The following is a 6,952-nucleotide window of genomic DNA, read 5'->3' on the forward strand; positions in this document are numbered from 1 at the left end:
AGCATTTTCAGGTGCCCATTTGTAAGACCGAGAAAGCTCCTTTTTATGGCAAAATAGTCCCTCACCTAGAATCAAACTCTATTTAAAAAATACTTAGAAATGAAGCAGGGTACAAAGACTGCATGCCTACTTTCCAGAACCTGCTGAATCCAGACTTTCCAGAATAAAATTCCAGAATTTGCCCTCATTCTAGGACATCCACTGACCCCAAATCAGCCCTTTATTTTTTTTTTTCCTTACAAACTTGACCACACAGAACAGTTGGAGGAATTATTCAAAATAAATATCTTTCCTTGACGAGCTTGTGGTAACTTCACACTGATAGTGATGCAGATTCAAAATGTGTTCTACTTCTTACACAAAATAGTATCTCTTTTTTTTCTACTCTTCAAAGCACAAATTATTGAAGAAAAGCAACACTGACTTCCTATTATGTTTATAATAAACCTATGTCATATTAATGCTCTAGCTGTCGCTGCTGATTATTCCTGTAACAAACAAAATAGATGGAAAGATGTATGATAACTATTTCACTAGTGAAGAAACAAAACGTAGATCAAAGCAAATGAAGTGTTATTTGTCAGTGTATTCAGACTGAAAGTGTTTCCAAAGTTCCTGGAAATGAAGTAAAACACATTAGAGTGAAATTCCAGACTTAAATCTGCTCCCACTTCTTTTTAGAGAAGGAAAATCTTGATTGCACAAAGTGCTTTTCTAACACTCAGATCCTGATGTGATAACAGTAGTTTCAAAACAATGCAAGACCATAGCTACGAATGGTCTCCCCACTCCTGGCACAAATGATTTTGCTTTATGTTGGACAAGCATGCTTAAAAGTTATCAGCACACATTAAAATATTTGGAGGTTACCCAGGCAAAGGTATTAAAAGCACGAAGCAGCAAGTATCGAAACCCACTATCAAATGTCAAGTGGTCAAATGTATTTACATGACGTTGCCCAGAAACCCGGCAAAATCTCCCTGGAATCAAGATGAAGTCTGGAACAGAGCTGTTTAAAAGAGCTCCTATGTTTTATGCACTAATGGTTCCTGACCTTTTGACAAAGAGACCATGTCTCTGCCCTAATGTTTCCTAGGGATGTATTTATCATTTGTCCTGACAGGAAAAGATGAGAAAACAAAGGCAGACGCTTCCATAGTTTGGCTGAGGACCACCTGTCATGGTCTCAGATCCAATCTGTTGGGTATCTCATGGCATATCAAATATTCACAAATAGTGGCTACACAAATGCTAGTAAATGAAACAGCACAGGGTCCATTCCCAGACAATGTGAACAGAGCTGTCTGTGCCTGCACAGGTCATTCTAAGCTGTGCTCTCCCAAACGTCTTGGCAGTGAGGAACAATGTGAAGATGATCCACTCTCCTCTCTTTCTGTTTGAATCCCACCTATCATTCCTTGGACAGACAGCAACATTACTGGAGATGTACTCACCTGGTGGTTTATAGTGCTGACAAATCTGTTTTAGGCAAGCACCAACACAAGGTAGTTTAGAAGAAGCATAAGCAAAGTGTTTTGAATTCATGCCTGCATGTACTCATGCCAATCCATTAATTCTATAGACAATCAAAGGAGATATGGATCCTAACTTTAGTCATCTATCTTTAGAAGTAAATACATGCTTTACCTTCCCATTGTAGCTGTGGCAATTTAATTTTAGATTTTACATTGCTTGACTCTCCATAGGCTTTTAACACATGCAAGGAAAGAAAGGCAATTGAAACATAACATAATGACAACCAATAAGCCAGGAAGCCTCCATTGTCTTTCCATATCCACCAGCTGCACCAGTCACAATTCACAGCTTAATGTTTTTAAAATTTAAAATAACACAATAATACCAATAAGGAGTTTCTCATAGTGTTTTAGTGTTCTCTCTCCATTTACCCAGCTGAAGTTGGAACGTGCCAAGAGTCACACAATAAGATCCCGTTAAGAATACAGATGTTATGATTCAGTAGCAGTCTGGACTCTAGTAAACATCTGTGTCAAGAACAGTAGAGTTTCATTTGACTGAAGCCTGATGTCATTGAAAACACCTTCTTTTTTATTTTTATTTTTATTTTTATTTTTATTTTTATTTTTATTTTTATTTTTATTTTTATTTTTATTTTTATTTTTATTTTTATTTTTATTTNTATTTTTATTTTTATTTTTATTTTTATTTTTATTTTTATTTTTATTTTTATTTTTATTTTTATTTTTATTTTTATTTTTATTTTTATTTTTATTTTTTAGCATATAATTTGTCTTATGTGATAGAAATGGCTTTGGCCAAATCCTTGCCCTTGGCCATTCCTGATCTTCTGCAACCTGTATAAACCATATACAGGAAAGTCGGGCAGGTAAAAGCAGTTAATGGAGCTAGTTACCTACCTGGCTTTCCTTTAGCTGGTTGTGCAACTGACACAGTGAACTCATCTCTGGAGAGTGCTTCTGAACCCTTACTGGCCCTATATTCTTATTATAGGACTCAACAATGCTTCCTATTAACACCAATTGCCTAAGAAATGTTCCTTCTTGATGTATGAGCAATAATCTGTTACTCACACAGTATCCACCTCTCAGCTGACTGACATTGAGATGACATACTTGGTCATGAGTACTTCAGTACTGGGAGATTCCAACTAGCAAGAATTTATCAGCAACTAGAAATACCATGAACGTATGCTGGGGGTGGGGATCCTCAAATCATTGAGGCTGACAGTGGTTATGGATGGCCTGGGCCTTTAGTATGATCATAGGACATTAATACAGTGCCTAAGGTACAGAGTAAGGGAATGGTAATTGGTAAATCAGCCTCAATGGGAACTCAGCTCAAGTACATTAATGCACAGAGCATGGGAACAAGCAGGAGGAGTAGCAGACATATGCATGCCTATAGGGCTGTGATGTCACTGGCATTACTGAGATGGGGTGGGATGGCACTCACAATTGGAATGTAGGGATAGATGTGTAGTCTGTAGGAAAGACAGGCAGAGGAGAAGGGGAGGGGGTGTTGCCCTCTACATCAGTGACCACCTGGAGTCCATGGAGCTCCACCTGGGGATAGATGAGGAGCTGACAGAGAGCTTATGGGTTAGGGTTAAAAGGAATGCAGGGGAAGAAGACATCGTAGTGGGGGTCTGCTACAGGCCACCTAATATGTGTCATGAAACACAGCAGTCACTGACCATAAAGTGCTGTTGGACACCTTGTGGATTCTTTGGCAGTGAAGAAAAACAGTATGTACATGTAAGAGAATAAACTAGAATATGCTAGAATATAACCATGCTGCAACCCTTACACAGTTCTGCATATGAAAACACTTCAGATCAGTTAATAAAAGTCCTCAACCCTATTGCCTGTAATCCTGTGATAACTGTTGTATCTCGAAATAAAAGGACAGAACACAAAATAAACACAGCACTGAAGAGTGCACGGAGGGAAGTAACAGACTGAAGAAAAGGCAACCGATCTATGGATTTTATTAGTATTCAAAGAGATTCACTCCACCCCACTTGAAGTATACACCCCACTGCCTGTAAGCCACAACTGTTTCAATGAATGGTTTTCAGTATTCTCAATCTTTCTGATAACAGATGTACAGATTTTGGTTAAGAAAAGAACCTTAGAAACTCAACTCACTCCCCTTTTAATGATCTCCTGAACTTCCTGATTTGTCATGCTCTTAAATTTACCAGGAATTGCCCTCATTGTGCCATTTCCTCCTTTCTGTTACTATTCTTGTATTAGGGCAGGAGCTAAGAAGCTTGTGAAAAAAACCCGATCAATGTAATGATAATATTTGCCTGTTTTTGTATTGTTTCTATAAGTTTCTTTCCCCTTTTGCTTCTTTTCCTACACACTTCATTTTCAGCACCCTGAGAAGGACTACTCACCGTTAGAGGTGGTCTCTCCGTCTAAATGCTTCTCCATTTATCTTGTGATAATCTCCCTTTTTCTAAAGGGTTTACCCTTTCCCTAAGACAAAAACATTGAGGGACCACTTATGCATTCGTTTTTAATTCTTTTTTTCTTTCTTTTCTTTTTTTTTTCTGCCACTGAATGAATACAAACAGAACAATGTTTTCTGGAAGCCTGAGAGCCAAACAACAGCTCTTGGCAAAAAGTGGCTGCTGCTGGAAGCAGTCATCATTTTTTTTCTTCCCTGAAAAATAAATGGAGCACTTACAGGTTGCAATACACCAAAAAGACAGCTGTGGCTATAAAAACAACAAGCTGTAGTACGCATTTGCTTTCCTGTGGGGATCTTCAGCATTTTCCTTTTTTCAACATTTTATATTAGTGCTCATTAAAAAGAACCGAGCATGAATTAAAGAGGAGGAAGCATTGGGCCTGTCTGATTTTATATCTTACTGATATAAAATGGGAGAAGAGGTCACTTGTAAGTGTGACTCTTCTGTTTTGGAGCCAAGCATGATTTAATCCAAAACCTTTAATCACTGTTTGAGGAGTGAAAGAGGAGCTAAATCACATTCTGACTATGGCTTTTAAATTTTGAATGGTTGGGGTAGCACACAATGTCTTTTATGACACGGGGTAGCAGACACCAGTGCTTTGTGTTTGCTGTAGGAGATTTGATCTCAATTCAGTGTGGAAGTTTGGTGGCCCTGCCAGGCAGGGGGGTGGAACTTCATGATCCTTGAGGTCCCTTCCAACCCAGGTCATTCTATGGCTCTATGATTCTAATTCTGGTTGCTCATTAGCCAGGCAGAGGAGTGAATCTTAGGCACTATTGTAATGCGTAAGGCTCTGATCTCCAGTGTTTCAGGTTGACATGTTACCTTTGTGCCCAAACAGCCCTAAGACATGTGCTGCTGGTGGGGAAGCTTGGAATGTCATACCAGAAGCATTCTTTACCCAGAAGTATGGTTTTAAGGTCTCCTTGCTTGCAAATCTGTGTTAGTCCATTTCTGTTAGACTTCAACAAGTTGTCCTTTACATTCATTGTTGATGAAGGAGAAATGAATTGATAGACTAGGATTTATTTGCCATAGGTGGGTACTTTGACTTCATGTTAAAATATCCTTTCAGTCCTGTCACTGCTGAGATTTGCATCTTTTTGTACAAGCCTTTGCCTGTTATAGAGGGAATGGTTTATGAATCTGGGTTCACATTTCAGTTTTCAGAGCTTGTAAGTAAAAGACTGTAAGGAATGTGAAACTTGTAATTCATTACTTGAAAAAATAAAACAACCAGAAAATCTCACCTTCTCTTGTGAATGTTAAGAAAATTCTTGCCATATGCCATATCTGGGATGTTAGCCAACAATGACTATAGTGCTTTCTATCTAAGAAAGTGTTTATCTAAGTTGTTCCTTAATGAAAAAAACAAGCAAGCAAACCAAAACCCCACACCATAGCAGAACATAAAACCCAGTGGTGATTCCCATGAACTGGTGATGTGTTCGTCACGTGTTTTTTGCTCATCCTTGACCTTTTTGTCCTTGTTCATAAAGTCAAACATTAACCTAGTTCACAAAAGTCTGATGTCAGTAGTAGTGATTGTGAAGAGTTGAGATACAGTACAGCTGAGATGCAATGGCACTGTAGAAAGTAATTAATAAGAATAATGGAAGTCCAGTTAGATGAGATCCACTATTTCCCTTCAGATACAGACCACTCTTCTCAAAGGATTCATAAAGAAAAGGAGTCAGCTTGATAGTCTCTGAATTTGGTGAATTTTTTAGCGCTTAAAAATCTAACTCAGTATTGTGTAAAATATCTGTTAAGGCAGAAATTCTGACTGAGTGAAACAAAGACATTTTGGGTTACAAAACCTAGAAGACTGGAACAAATTCCCTATAGGAAGTCTAAATGCCATAGCTAGGAACTCACACATTTATATATGCAAAAGGAAATACACCTTTTTTTTTTTTTTTTTTTTTTTTAAATACGGGAGAAGAAATCTCAAAATTAGAGTTAATAAAGACTTCTACATACTTAGATGTTCTGTTTGTCTACATGAAGGCATCCCCAGTGTGTATGACTGCATCTGAACTAATCCTCCCCAAGGGACCTGTCATTCATTGTTCAGTTGGTAAAATACTACAAATAGAGATTAGGATACAATTCATTAATGAATTAGAAAGCCATATATGAAACACTGCCCATCAGCAATACGTTTTATTTCCAAATTACAACTGCTCTAAGCTTTCCTTTTCTTCTAGAGATCTACTGCTGCTTTTTTAGGCTGCAGCTACATTGATAAATGGAGACCAGGACGTGTTTTCTATTGTTGTCTTGGTAGTGTTAAGACCCTTTTAATTACTACCAGGAAAAGTTGGCTGTTTCATACAGTACAGGTTAGGAGGTAGCATGTGCATGGGTTGGTCTACATTTGCAGTTTGAATGAAGACACCCTGGGCTGGAGAGTGGAGAATTTAGCTGTATGGTTGCAAATGTATGGTACAACTTGTTCTCGGACCTGCAAACAAGCACTGGACAATTTTATTACTCTTGCAAATGTATAGTGAAATATATGAGTATGCCTTGGTGACACTTTCAGTACAGAATGATTTGCTTTCAGTTCCAACTTATCTCTGCACAGTGGATATGTATGAATTAGCTCTTAGAAAGCTAAAATCAAGTGAAGTAATTGGCAGCTTTGTTAAGTCTTAATTCTCATGATATCACAGAATCCATCATAGAATCATTGAATCATTGAATGATTGGGTTGGAAGGGACCTCAAAGATATCTAGTTTCAACTTCCTGCCAAGGACAGGGTTGCCAGTCACTAAATCAGGCACCAGATAATGCTCAGAGCTCCATTCAACCTGGCCTTGAACACCTCCAGGGACGGACATGGATGAAATGCAGTCTGGGAACATCTATTTTCCAGCTTTGGCAGGAGTGAATGTGTGAAGCTGTGGAACTTAAACTTTAGTCTTTAAAGGATCGTAAGTCAACTTAAGAAGTAAGTGATTTTG

Source organism: Coturnix japonica, chromosome 2 (assembly GCF_001577835.2).
Source record: "Coturnix japonica isolate 7356 chromosome 2, Coturnix japonica 2.1, whole genome shotgun sequence".
Taxonomy (NCBI): domain Eukaryota; kingdom Metazoa; phylum Chordata; class Aves; order Galliformes; family Phasianidae; genus Coturnix; species Coturnix japonica.